The sequence below is a fragment of the Scyliorhinus torazame genome, chromosome 4 (assembly GCF_047496885.1).
Source record: "Scyliorhinus torazame isolate Kashiwa2021f chromosome 4, sScyTor2.1, whole genome shotgun sequence".
Taxonomy (NCBI): domain Eukaryota; kingdom Metazoa; phylum Chordata; class Chondrichthyes; order Carcharhiniformes; family Scyliorhinidae; genus Scyliorhinus; species Scyliorhinus torazame.
The window spans coordinates 248,648,337-248,663,067 of NC_092710.1; the positions used below are offsets into that span (position 1 = coordinate 248,648,337).

At 44.1% G+C, this 14,731-nt stretch overlaps 1 protein-coding gene across 10 annotated transcripts in view; it reads right to left on the reverse strand.

Moving 5' to 3' along the window:
* usp45 (ubiquitin specific peptidase 45) overlaps positions 1–14,731 on the reverse strand; it is a 362,553-nt gene that overhangs the window by 205,034 nt on the left and 142,788 nt on the right. The gene's annotated exons all lie outside the window — the stretch shown is intronic.

The window sequence follows — 14,731 nt, forward strand, 5'->3', positions numbered from 1 at the left end:
ATGCAATGTGAGCAATGGACAAAGTGTACAGGAATCAAAGAAGTATATGTCAATTGTTTCCTTACATGTGAGGTTTTTTTTAGAGATATTGTGTAATGGTGTGAGAGGTGTTGAATGGACAGATGCTACAATACCTATGCTTGCACAAGAGGTTGCTTAGGTGAAAGGTAGCAGAGGAGTGAACCAGTGCATCACGAAGGTAATAGCATCTTCAGAAAATAGAGAGCGGAGTTCTATATGGTGATGGGATCAGGTTGGAAGCTACGTAATTTATAAAAGATATGCAAGTACTATACATCTAAGAGAAGCATTTTTTTCTAATTACTTGACAACATAGAAGCATTACAGACTCAAAGAATTGCATTTTTCGGATTTTCCCCTAATTATTTCAAATAATTCAAAATAAATCCAAAACAAAAACCTCACAAATGTCTGGGAAGAATACAAAATAAAAGGAATTTTCTTCAGCACCATTTATTAAAGCATAGAAAGAGCATTTTAAACAAAAATAGATAATCAAGAACCTAGAGCCCCAACCATCTGAACTTATGCAAGATATTTGTTTGTAACTAGGCTATCTTTTGCTCAAAATGTAATAAATGCAACATTTCAAGTAATTAAATGTCTCAATTAGAAAAAATATCTAATAAATAATACACAATGTTTATTTTTGAAAGCATACGTCTATCTAAACTGCTGTGTAAAAACACTTATTTTAAGTCTCAATAGGGATTAGTATTAAATATTCAGTTGTGAACACAGTCATCTGTGATCACAGATGACAGCTGAAAGTTTTCGCCGCCAGCACAAGATCTGTTGTGTTGGTCCCAGCTGCAAAAGGAAGCACTGTTTGATTCAAACTAGAAAGCTAAACAGATGTCTGAAATTTCCCAGCAGTAACTACAACCAGCATGGAGACCTAGCTGAACTATTTGCCATATCACTTAAGAGCTGAGTGGGTAGGAAGGAAATGGGCATCGCTAATTTCTAGCCTAAGGAATGCATGAACTTGGCTGATTTAGTGCAATATTTTATAACTTTCATAATGCCAAAGTGACTTTCAACAACAAATCAGAACACTTGGCATCTAGTGTTAAGTATTGGTGAGCAATGCATTCAAAAATAAACAGCATATTGTTAAGAAAAATGCGAAAGATGTCATTTGAAACATGAAAAAACCCAAGGAACATGAGAAAAAGCAAAGTAACAGAAAAGATCCTATAAACGTAAATGTAACGAAATGCAAAAAAATGATATAGCAGAAGGCCCTCGAAGGGTTAACTGCAGACAAATGTTCTTTAGAATGCAGCAGCCATTATCTCACAGGCCTTGAGATAAGGAAGCAGCTCATGCTGTAACCTGATACCTTTAGTTCAAGTTGGAGAAATTTTTATAAAAGTTAAGTTTTAAGTTACATAAAGGGAACGAGTTTTCTACCCTTTAATATAAGGTAATTAGTTTAGCAAGCAATCAATTGGAATTGCCAGAACCGCAAGTTTGAATTACTTGAAATAAAATTTATTTGTGAATGATAGAAACTTAATGACACCAGTTAAAAGTGGAAATCTGGAGAGAACAGTTGATTTTAATACAGGACAATTCACCGCAGCTAACTGCTTCTTTTCAAAAAAGCAGTCAACACCTTTTTGTAAAATTGTAAAAAGGGAAGAATATAACTTGAAACGTTTAGGAATACAAGAAAATACAATGCTTAAAAAAAGATAAGGGATTGAAAGGCTGGAATGCCACAGAATAATTAGCAGGATCCCTGCCAGTGATCTGACAAACTAATGTCAAGCTTAACACGAAGGCACTCTCATGTGAGACATTACGGGAACTAGATGTGGAATCATATGGAGAGAAAGGGTATTGTGTTAAGGAGCAGAAGAAAATTTAAAATAATGTCATGTAATCAGCAAGACTGTTAGAAGGGTGATATATATCCTGAATCGTTCTCAGCCAGGCATTCACTCTCAGCTTGCAGGGTGATTTCGGTACATGGGACTGACAGAATAGGAAAGCCGAGCAGAACCGCAAGAGATTGTCAAGGAGGCCCAGGAAGGTCTGATCAGCCAACCAGGAGAATCCAGAAGCAAGATCTTTTTACTTTTCTGTAAAGACAGTGATTTTATCTTTTAAAAGAAAAAATAATAATAAAATAACTTTAAGTTTTAACCTGAAACAGTAGTTATTACAAAGTCTACTTTACTTACTTAGCAACGCGGGACCCAGGATCGATGCTACTAAGTGGTAAGTAGATAAAATTCTTCTATGAAGATATGGGTTATGCCGGGGGATAACTTGAAACACTAGTTTGACCCGAATAGCACCCACCTAAGTCTGCACAGGAGTCGAGGAGTGAGAATCCCTGTTCACCATTTAGAATATCTTGACCCTTTTCTGGTATAGGGGGGATTCTAAGAATAGTGGTGAGTTTTTTAGTTCATTATTAAAAACCTAAGGCTTTACTAGGTTCTGGAATCCATAATGCAAGGGTGAATAAAGTAATGTCCAAATTGGAAGATTAGCTAACATATACTTTATTGATGAAACAAAAAGGTCCCTACATACCATGTTATTTTAAGATGAACATAAACACTATGAAACTTATTTGCAGAAAATAAGTAATTTGTTTGCTCCAATTTTGTTCTATTTACACAACAGTGTACAGAACTTTTCATAAAAATCCCTTGCGCAGGAAAATTAAGCTGGGATGTTGTACTCATGCCAATGCTATTTAAAAGAGGCTAAAGACAGCCAAAGTCATAGCCCAAATCAGTATCAATGGCATAAGTAGAATGACAGATAAGGGGAGCTAAAATGAATAACCAGAACTTCAAAGGTAGTAATCTCTGGATTATTCACCGTACTACATGCTGGTGAGTACAGGATGAAAAAGATAGCGCAGATAAATTTGTGGCTGGAGAGATGGTGTAGGAGGGAGGGCTTTAAGGTTTTTGTGGTATTGGGACTGGTTCTGCGGGGGCCAAGACCTGTACAAGCCAGATGGGTTGCAACTCAATAGAAGTGGGACTAATACTGTTCTGGGAGATCTGCTGCTGCTGGGAAGGATTTGGACTAGCTCAGCAGGGTGTTGGGAATCTCAGCGTAGATTCCAGAGGGAAGCAAAATTGGGATTAGTGAGTGTGCAAGGTAAATACAACAAAGAGTAGAAAATGGTGAGCAAAGGGACTTGGTGGAGCTTAATGCTATATACTTCAAAGAAAGAAATCTAATGAATAAGATGCCTGGAAATATGATAGCATACCTATTAGACAAACATGGCTTCAAGGCCATGCTCAATATTCCTCACTACAAGGCAAGTTATTAAGAGGGATAAAAAGTAGGGGATCACAATATTGGGTAAAGAAGCATTCTTTATTGTCTTTAATCTTATTGATCAAAGATACAAGATCCTGAGGAAACGTGACACGGTGGATGCTGAAAGGATATTTTCCCTTTCTGAGAATATTAGAACTAGGGACACATTTTAAAAATAAGGGGTCTCCTAAATGAGAATATTTTTTCTCTCTGAGGGTCATGAAACTTAATAATAATAATAAGAATCTTTTATTGTCACAAGTCTGAAGTTACTGTGAAAAGCCCCTAGACGCCATATTCTGGCACCTGTTCGGGCAAGCCGGTACGGGAATTGAACCCGGGCTGATGGCCTTTTTCTGCATTACAAATCAGCTATCTAGCCCACTGAGCTTGGAACTCTCTTCCCCAGAGAGTGGCGGAGACAGGGTCAATGAATAATTTTACGGCAGAGATAGGCATATTCTCGACTAACAAGGGAGTCAAAGGTTATCAGGGGTAAGTGGAATGTGGAGTTAAGGCCACAATCAGATTTTATGATCTTACTGAATGGCAGAACACGCTCGAGGGGCCGAATGGCCTACTCCTGCCCCTAATTTGCATGTTTGTTCCAGAGACCCAGGTCAATGTTCTGGAGACATAGATTCAAATCCAACCACCATAGCTGGTGGAATTTAAATTCCATTAATAAATATACAGCTCGTCTCAGTAATAGTGACCATGGCAACTATCATTGATGACTGTAAATACTCATCTGTTCACCAATGACCTTTAAGAAGGAAATCTTCCATCCTCACTACAGCTGGCCTACATATGACTCCAGATCAGCAGCGATGTGGTTGAATCTAAACTGCCCTCTAAAATGTCTGAGCAAGCCACTTAGCTCAAGGGCGATTAGTACTGAGCAACAAATGTAGGCTTTGCAAACAATGGCCACATCCCACAAAAGAGTAAAGAAAAACAGATTTCTGAGAGATGCAAAATAGGCCAGTAATAGTAGTGGACTTTCAACTACCCTAATATTAACCGGGAATGAACCATTGTGAAAGGTTTTGGGAGAAAAATACTTAAAATGCATACTTTTTTTAAGCGAGTACTTAACAAACCCAAAAGGTGAAGAGTCAATTTGGGACTTCGTTTCAGCGAATGAAGCTGGGCAAGTGGAATGGACATCAGTGGGAGGTCACTTTGCCAGTAGTGTTGACCATTCAATTAGATTTACTGTTGTTCCAGAAAATAGACCAGGGCTAAAAGTTTCAATTGAAAAAGGCAATTTCACTAAGCTGAGAAATGAATTAGCAAAAATGGACTGGAGGTAGCTAATTGAAAATGAAGGTAATTGAAGGTAAATTGGTGACAGAACAGTGGGAGGCATTCAAGGAGGATTTAGTAAGGAGTCAGAGCAAATATGTTCCAACAAAGAAAAAGGATGGATCTCCCAAATCGAGAGCCCCTTCATATTAAGGAGAATACAGGGTAGGACAAGGCAAAAAGGGAAAGCCTCAGTTATCAAGTGCTCAATACTACAGAAAGCACAGAGTATAGATTAGTGCAAGGGTGAAATTAAAGAGGAAATTAGAAAAAACAAACAGCATGAAAAAATAGTGTCAAGTACAATCAAATAAAAGCCAAAAGATATCTTTATTCATAGGTAATGAGCAAGAGAATATCTAGGAAAATGTAAGGTCTATTTGAGATCAAAAAGGTAACCAGTATGTGAAGTGGAAGACATGGGCATGATTTTTAATGAATACTTTGCATCTGGCTTCATGAAAGCAGGGTCGTGTGGGTGCGTGTGGAATGCAGTGAAACATCACTGCAGACACTGCAATTAAGGAGAGGAGCATGAAATATTTGATGGAAAAAACAGTGAGAAATGAAATATTAAGGGGATTAGCATCTTTGAAAGCAATTTGAATGTCCAGAGATATTCAGGATATGATGAGGGGGAAAAGAGAGGCTTTGAACAAGTATAAGGGGAGCACGTCTGCAGAAGCATTAGTGGAATACAGAAAGTGCTGGTTGGAGCTTAGAGGATAGCAAAGAGGGGTTATGAGAAAGCTCTGGCTGGTTAAAGTAGGGAAAGTCACAAGATATTCTATAAATATATCAATGGGAAGAGGATAACCAGGGAAAGAGTAGGGCCCATTAAGGATCAAGGAAGAAATCTGTGGGTGGAGCCAGAGGGCATTGGTAGGGTGTTGAACGAATATTTCACATCTGCCTTCACCCAAGAGAATGAGGAGGTAGATTTGGAACTCGAGTAGAGAGACTGTGAAGTTCTTGAGCAAAGTATCATAGGGAGTGACAAGGTATTGGAGGTATTGGCAGGCTTAAAAGTGGACAAATCTCCAGGTCCGGAAGAATTGTGTCCAAGGCTGCTGTGGGAGGCGAGGGAGGAAATTGCTGGGGCTCGGATAAAGTTTTAATTCCTCTCTGGCCACGGGGGAGATGCCAGAGGACTGGAGAAAAGCTAATGTGGTCCCACTATTTAAGAAAGGTTGTAGAGACAAGCCAGGGAACTACAGACCAGTGAGTCTCACATTAGTGGTTGGGAAACTACTGGAGAAGATTCGGAAGGAGAGAATCTATCTTCACTTGGAGAGGCAAGGGTTGATCAGGGATAGTCAGCATGGCTTTGGCAGAGGAAGGTCATGTCTAACAAATATGATTGAATTTGTTGAGCATGTAACCAAGTGTATAGATGAGGATACGGCAGTTGATGTAGTTTACATGGATTTCAGCAAAGCCCTCAACATGGTCCCACATGGGAGACTTATTAAGAAGGCTAATGTACATGGGATACAGGGTGATTTGATAAGATGGATTCATAATTGGCTTAGCGGTAGGAGATAGAGGGTGATCATAGACGGCTGCTTTACTGTCTGGAAGCCAGTGACCAGTGGCTGGGCCCCATATTGTTTGTCATTTATATAAATGACATAGATGACTATGTGGGGGGTAGGATCAGTAAGTTTGCAGATGACACAAAGATTGGCTGGGTGGTTAACAGTGAGGTTGAGTGTCTTGAGTTACAGGATAATATAGACGTGATGGTCAAATGGGCGGATAAATGGCAGATGGAATTTAACCCTGAAAAGTGTGAGGTGGTACACTTTGGAAGGAAGTATACTATGAATGGTCTGACACTGGGAAGTTCTGAGGAACAAAGGAACTTGGCGTGTTTGTTCATAGGTATCTGAACGCAGAAGGGCAAGTTAATAGGGTGGTGAAAAAGGCATTTGGGACACTCGCTTTTATCAATTGGGGCACAGATTCCAAAAGCAGGGAAGTCATGATGGAGCTGTATAGAACTTTGGTGGTGCCACAGCTGGAGCACTGTGTGTAATTCTGGTCATCACATTATAGGAAGGATGTAATTGCACTGGAAGGGGTGCAGTGAAGATGTGGCAAGATGTTGCCTGGGATGGAACATTTAAGTTATAAAGTGAGGTTGGATAAGCTGGAGTTGTTGTCTCTAAAGCAGAGAAGACTGAGGGGTGACCTGATCGAGATGTACAAGATTGAGGGGCATGGATAGGGTGGATAGGGAGAAGCTGTTACCCTTAGTTGAAGGGTTAGTTACGAGGGGCACAAGTTCAAAGTGAGGGGTGGGAGGTTTTAGGGGGATTTGAGGAAATGTTTCTAAATCCAGAGACGGTCTGGAATGCACTGCCTGGGAGGGTGGTAGAGGTGAGATACCTCACTTCCTTTAAAAAGTACCTGGATGAGTACTAACATTCAAGGCTATGGGCCAAGTGCTGGCAAGTGGGATTAGGTGGGCAGGTCAGGGCATTTCACGCATTAGTGCAGGCTTGATGGGCCGACGGGCCTCTTCTGCACTGTAGTATTCTGTGACTCTGTGAATCCCAGGCTGTTAAGAGATGCAAAATTGGAAATAGCAGAATCTCTGACCGCCATTTTCCAATCCACTAGACACGGTGCCCAGGACTGGAGGATTGTTATGTTGTACACCGGTTAAAGAGGGAAAATGGAACAAATCCAGTAATTACATTCCAATCTGCCAAATCTCAAGTCAAACTACTCAAAAAATTTCTGAGGGTCAGATTAATAGTCTCCGTGTAGAGTTTGCACATTCTCCCCGTGTCTGCACGTGTCTCACCCCCACAATCCAAAAATGTGCAAGGCAGGTGGATTGGCCACACTAAAATGCCCACTAATTAAAAGGATAGGGTACCCTAAATTTTGTTTTTTTTAAATGATCAAGATTAATAGTCATCGAGAAAGGCAAGGATTAGTCAAGGTTAATCAACATGGATTTGTTAAGGAAAGTCATGTCTGTCGACTGGATTGCATTTTTTGAGGAGATAACAAGGAGGGGTGAAGGTACAGATAATTTTGAGGTTGTCTACATGTATTTTAGAAAGACTTCTGCCAAGGTCTTAAAAGGCAGACTGGTCAGAAAAGTAAAAGTCCATGGATCCAAGGGCAAGTGGCAAGTTGGATCAAAATTGGTTCAGTTGCAGGACTGAATGGCTGTTTCCAGTGCACTATTAGATCCTTTGGTTTTCATAGAATATTTTAGTGATCCGAACTTATGGTGCAAGTATGATTAAGAAGTTGGCAGATGATACAAATGTTGTTTGTTTGGTTGGTTGATGATAATGCAGAAATCTCAAGGAAGCAAGAAAATGTGAATAAAATGGACTGGTCAGGTGTAGAAAAATGGCTAATGTAATTCAGATCCGAGAAATGTGAGGTAAAGCATTTAGGTAGGGCAACACGGCAAGGGAATACACAATAGATTGTAGGACCCTGAAAAGTTGAGGAATAGAGTAACCTTGGAATGCATGTCCACAGAACCCTGAAAAGTAGGACATGGAAATAAGCTGGATAAGTAGGCAAGGGAACAATTCCTTTTATGGAGGTTATGCTAAAAGTGTATAAAACACTAGGGGTTGTTGCCTTTGAAGCAAAGGAGAGTGAGGGAGAATTAATTAAGGTGTGTAAAATTGTGAGAAATGCAGATAGGATAGGAAGGATCTATTTCTGTTCTGAGAGGTGTGAATTACCAGAGGGCTTATATTTAAAGTAATTAGTATTAGAGGGGTCTTGATGAGAATATTTTTCACTCAGTGAATTTTCCACCCAAAAGACTAGAGGCAAAAATTCACATCACATTTAAAAAATACTTGGTTATACATTTGAACTGTGACAACCTACAAGGTTTGGCCACCTGAGTTGGCCACTTCCCGACTTAAAATGGAGAACCGCAAAGGCTGAAGGGAAATTCAGCCAACACAGGCAAAGACAGAAATCATGTATATTGTAATCTGCAAAACAACCAGACAGCACCGAAACCAGCAGCCATCTCCATGGTAATGTAGCAGCCATCTACATAGTAATGTGCGATTCCCAGGCACAATGGCAGCAGACACCTCGGCGCCAGCAGGAGCCAAGACAAAGGAAGGCCAACGGACACTTAGGACCGCCCAGCGATCAGGGAACCGCTCCAGCATTGGAGAAATCGATCCAAAGCCCCCAAATTCAAATCGTTCTTCTTTGGCAGGGTCACTCAGCAACTTGAACCAACCCTTGACAGTGACCTGTCTTGTTGCCTCCAAGCAAGTAAGTCTCAAGTCAACGCTCGCTACGAGATAGGCGCTCCTAGCTACCAGTCCATACCAGCTTTTGAATCCCGTAGACTCAGGACCTGAACGAAAGGCCATTTGTTCCCCTGACCTGGTAGACTAGTCCGAAGCTAAGTATAGGCCTTTTAGTTCTAGGAATAGCCTAGAAAGTAGAGTTTATGCATGAGTAGCGATTTACTGTGTAGAATAAAAGTGTATTGATTTGAATCTTACTAATTGGTGTGTTGAGTTATTGATCATTACTTGAACCTTGTGGCGGTATCATAAAGATACCTGGCGACTCTAGAGCAAAGGTTAAACAAACAGAGCAAATTACGATTTATGAGCCAACCAAAAGTTAGCAACATATTACTGGTGACATCCTGACGGGACCCGATCTAGAAGTGGCTTCACCACTCCAGGAGAACGCAAAAATTTGATTTAGAAATCCAATTGGGAACAGGAAAACCACAAGTGTTCAAGCATTCTGATCAAGCCTCACAATTCAGAAGTGTGTTAATGCATGCGTAACTAACAGGGCTATAAGGTAAACTGATAGATTTTTTGTTGCGACAAAACTGTCGGGAGTTTGTATTCCGGAAAATAGCGAAAGCCGTACCTGTAATTACAGCACCATCTTAATACCCCTTGTTCCAAATTTTAAGAGAAGTATTCAGAGAGGAAAGATGGCAATGCAGGCAATGCAACGCCTCATGAACCCCGAAGAATTCGTGGTCGCAGCGACCAGCAGTAGAATAGGACAGTGTCCCGTTTGGGAAGAGGAAATCAGAAAGTGCCTCAAAGGGAAAGGATGGCACTGCCCCTTTGGAGCGAATTCTGTGAAAATGAGGAAACAGGTCCCAGGAGTATAGGACATACTTGGTTGGAGAACCTGAGCGAAATCCATAAGAAAAGCTTGGGAAAAGCTCGCAAGCCGATGGCAATCATGTCCTGTTTGGCACAATTGCGAGGCACAGAGGAGGTCGTTCAGACGCTCCGTAAAGAGATAGAGGAGACACATCGAATGAGTAAGGTCGATGTGGGCGAGATAGATAAAGAGAACCTAGAATTAAGAAGGAAGTTAGCAGCAAAGGACGGAGAGGTTGATGATGCCAAGAGGGGACACCAGTCTTGTCTGGCGCACCTAAGCAGCTTCCAATCCCAGTACGAAAAGGCCTATCAGGACATGCAACGTGCAGTCCTGGTACGAGAGGAAACAGAGAAGCAGGTAGAGGCATTGCAGAGGCAGTGTAGTGACCTGAAGGCAGCGTTAAGAGCACTCAATACTACCACCATGGAGCAAAGACAAAGCTCATTAGACCATGCAAAGTGCCGGAAGCAGATTGCAGAACTGCAATCTCTGCTTTCAGTTCAAAAAGGATTCCAGGAAACCTTTGGATCACAGTTAGATGAGGAAGACGGCCCCGATTGGGAAGAATTGAGTGAGACAGCGCAGAGATATGTTCAGGGTACATGTGCGCAGGGAAAGCCCCAGAAGAGAAAAGCGCCCCAACCCCCCACAGAGCAGATAGTTCCGGCTCCAATGAACCAGTCACCACCCACCGCACAGCCACATCGGACGACACAGAATTTCTGTACACCACCCCCTTTTTTTTTTTTTATAAATAATATTTTATTGAAAATTTTTGGTCAACCAACACAGTACATTGTGCATCCTTTACACAACATTGTAACAATACAGATAATAATGACCTTTTTAAATTTAAACAAAAACAACAACAAATAAATAAATATTAAATAACAAAAAATAAAAACTAGCCCTAATTGGCAACTGCCTTGTCTCAGGCCACACACCCCCCCCCCCCCATCCCTCCCCCCCCCCCCCCCAAGTCCTGGGCCGCTGCTGCTGCCTTCTTTGTTCTCCCCCATCTATCTTTCCGCAAGATATTCGACGAACGGTTGCCACCGCCTAGTAAACCCTTGAGCCGACCCCCTTAGGACGAACTTAATCCGCTCTAACTTTATGAACCCCGCCATATCATTTATCCAGGTCTCCACCCCCGGGGGCTTGGCTTCTTTCCACATTAGCAGTATTCTGCGCCGGGCTACTAGGGACGCAAAGGCCAAAACATCGGCCTCTTTCGCCTCCTGCACTCCCGGCTCTTGTGCAACCCCAAATATAGCCAACCCCCAGCTTGGTTCGACCCGGACTCCTACTACTTTCGAAAGCACCTTTGTCACCCCCATCCAAAACCCCTGTAGTGCCGGGCATGACCAAAACATATGGGTATGATTCGCTGGGCTTCTCGAGCACCTCGCACACCTATCCTCCACCCCAAAAAATTTACTGAGCCGTGTTCCAGTCATATGTGCCCTGTGTAATACCTTAAACTGAATCAGGCTTAGCCTGGCGCACGAGGACGACGAGTTTACCCTGTTTAGGGCATCTGCCCACATCCCCTCCTCAATCTCCTCCCCTAGCTCTTCTTCCCATTTCCCTTTTAGTTCGTCCATCATAGTCTCCCCTTCGTCTCTCATTTCCCGAAATATATCCGACACCTTACCGTCCCCCACCCATTTCTTTGAGATGACTCTGTCCTGCACCTCTTGTGTCGGGAGCTGCGGGAATTCCCTCACCTGCTGCCTCGCAAAAGCCCTCAATTGCATGTACCTGAATGCATTCCCTTGGGGCAACCCATATTTCTCGGTCAGCGCTCCCAGACTCGCAAACTTCCCATCCACCAATAGATCTTTCAATTGCGTTATACCTGCTCTTTGCCACATTCCATATCCCCCATCCATTCCCCCCGGGGCAAACCTATGGTTGTTTCTTATCGGGGACCCCCCCAGTGCTCCGGTCTTTCCCCTATGTCGTCTCCACTGTCCCCAAATCTTCAGTGTAGCTACCACCACCGGACTCGTGGTATAGTTCCTTGGTGAGAACGACAATGGGGCTGTCACCATAGCCTGCAGGCTGGTCCCCCTACAGGACGCCCTCTCTAATCTCTTCCACGCCGCTCCTTCCTCCTCTCCCATCCACTTACTCACCATTGAAATATTAGCGGCCCAATAATACTCACTTAGGCTCGGTAGTGCCAGCCCCCCCCTATCCCTACTACGCTGTAAGAATCCCTTCCTCACTCTCGGAGTCTTCCCGGCCCAAACAAAACCCATGATACTCTTTTCTATCCTTTTGAAAAAAGCCTTCGTGATCACCACCGGGAGACACTGAAACACAAAAAGGAATCTCGGGAGGACCACCATCTTAACCGCCTGCACCCTCCCTGCCATTGACAATGCTACCATATCCCATCTCTTGAAATCTTCCTCCATCTGTTCCACCAACCGCGTCAAATTTAGCCTGTGCAATGTGCCCCAATTCTTAGCTATCTGGATCCCCAGGTAACGAAAGTCTCTTGTTACCTTCCTCAACGGTAGGTCTTCTATTTCTCTACTCTGCTCCCCTGGATGCACCACAAACAGCTCACTCTTCCCCATGTTCAATTTATACCCTGAAAAATCCCCAAACTCCCCAAGTATCCGCATTATTTCTGGCATCCCCTCCGCTGGATCCGCCACATATAGTAGCAGATCATCCGCATATAAAGATACCCGGTGTTCTTCTCCTCCCCTAAGTATTCCCCTCCATCCCTTGGAACCTCTCAGCGCTATCGCCAGGGGCTCAATCGCCAGTGCAAACAGTAATGGGGACAGAGGACATCCCTGCCTTGTCCCTCTATGGAGCCGAAAAAAGCCGATCCCCGTCCATTCGTGACCACACTCGCCACTGGGGCCCTATACAACAGCTGCACCCATCTAACATACCCCTCTCCGAACCCAAATCTCCTCAACACCTCCCACAGATAATCCCACTCCACTCTATCAAATGCTTTCTCGGCATCCATCGCCACTACTATCTCCGTTTCACCCTCTGGTGGGGCCATCATCATTACCCCTAACAACCTCCGTATGTTCGTGTTCAGCTGTCTCCCCTTCACAAACCCAGTTTGGTCCTCATGAACCACCCCCGGGACACATTCCTCTATTCTCATTGCCATTACCTTGGCCAAGACCTTGGCATCTACATTGAGGAGGGAGATTGGTCTGTAGGACCCGCATTGTAGCGGATCCTTTTCCTTCTTTAAAAGAAGCGATATCGTTGCTTCTGACATAGTCGGGGGCAGTTGTCCCCTTTTCTTTGCCTCGTTGAAGGTCCTCGTCAGTAGCGGGGCGAGCAAGTCCAAATATTTTCTGTAAAATTCAACTGGGAATCCGTCCGGTCCCGGGGCCTTTCCCGTCTGCATGTTCCTAATTCCTTTCACCACTTCCTCTACCGTGATCTGTGCTCCCAATCCCATCCTATCCTGCTCTTCCACCTTGGGAATTTCCAGCCGATCCAAAAACTCCATCATTCTCTCCCTCCCATCCGGGGGTTGAGCTTCATACAATTTTTTATAAAATGTCTTAAACACTTCATTCACTCTCTCCGCTCCCCGCTCCGTCTCTCCATCTTCGTCTCTCACCCCCCCTATTTCCCTCGCTGCTCCCCTTTTCCTCAATTGGTGTGCCAGCAATCTGCTCGCCTTCTCTCCATATTCATACTGTACACCCTGCGCCTTCCTCCATTGTGCCTCTGCAGTGCCTGTGGTCAGCAAGTCAAATTCCACATGCAGCCTTTGCCTTTCCCTATACAGTCCCTCCTCCGGTGCTTCCGCATACTGTCTGTCCACCCTCAAAAGTTCTTGCAACAACCGCTCCCGTTCCTTACTCTCCTGCTTCCCCTTATGTGTCCTTATTGATATCAGCTCCCCCCTAACCACCGCCTTCAACGCCTCCCAGACCACTCCCACCTGAACCTCCCCATTGTCATTGAGTTCCAAGTACTTTTCAATGCATCCCCTCACCCTTAAGCACACCTCCTCATCCGCCATTAGTCCCATGTCCATTCTCCAGGGTGGACGCCCTCTTGTTTCCTCCCCTATCTCCAAGTCTACCCAGTGTGGGGCATGATCCGAAATGGCTATAGCCGTATATTCCGTTCCCCTCACCCTCGGGATCAATGCCCTACCCAACACAAAAAAGTCTATGCGTGAATAGACTTTATGGACATAGGAGAAAAACGAGAACTCCTTACTCCTAGGTCTACTGAATCTCCACGGGTCCACCCCTCCCATCTGCTCCATAAAATCCTTAAGCACCTTGGCTGCTGCCGGCCTCCTACCAGTCCTGGACTTCGACCTATCCAGCCTTGGTTCCAACACCGTGTTAAAGTCTCCCCCCATTATCAGCTTTCCGGTCTCTAGGTCTGGGATGCGTCCTAGCATTCGCCTCATAAAATTGGCATCGTCCCAATTCGGGGCATACACGTTTACCAACACCACCATCTCTCCCTGTAATTTGCCACTCACCATCACGTATCTGCCCCCGTTATCCGCCACTATAGTCTTTGCCTCGAACATTACCCGCTTCCCCACTAATATAGCCACCCCCCTGTTTTTCGCATCCAGCCCCGAATGGAACACCTGCCCTACCCATCCTTTGCGCAACCTAACCTGATCTATCAGTTTCAGGTGCGTTTCCTGTAACATGACCACATCTGCTTTAAGTTTCTTAAGGTGTGCGAGTACTCGTGCCCTCTTTATCGGCCCGTTAAGTCCCCTCACGTTCCACGTGATCAGCCGAGTTGGGGGGCTTCCCACCCCCCCCCCCCCTTGCCGGTTAGCCATCATCTTTTTCCAGCTTTTCGCCCAGTTCCCACGCGGCTGTATTTCTCCCAGACGGTGCCCCCCCGCCCATCCTTTCCCGTACCCACTCCCCCCTTTCCCCAGCAGCAGCAACCCAGTAATTCCCCCCTCCCCCCC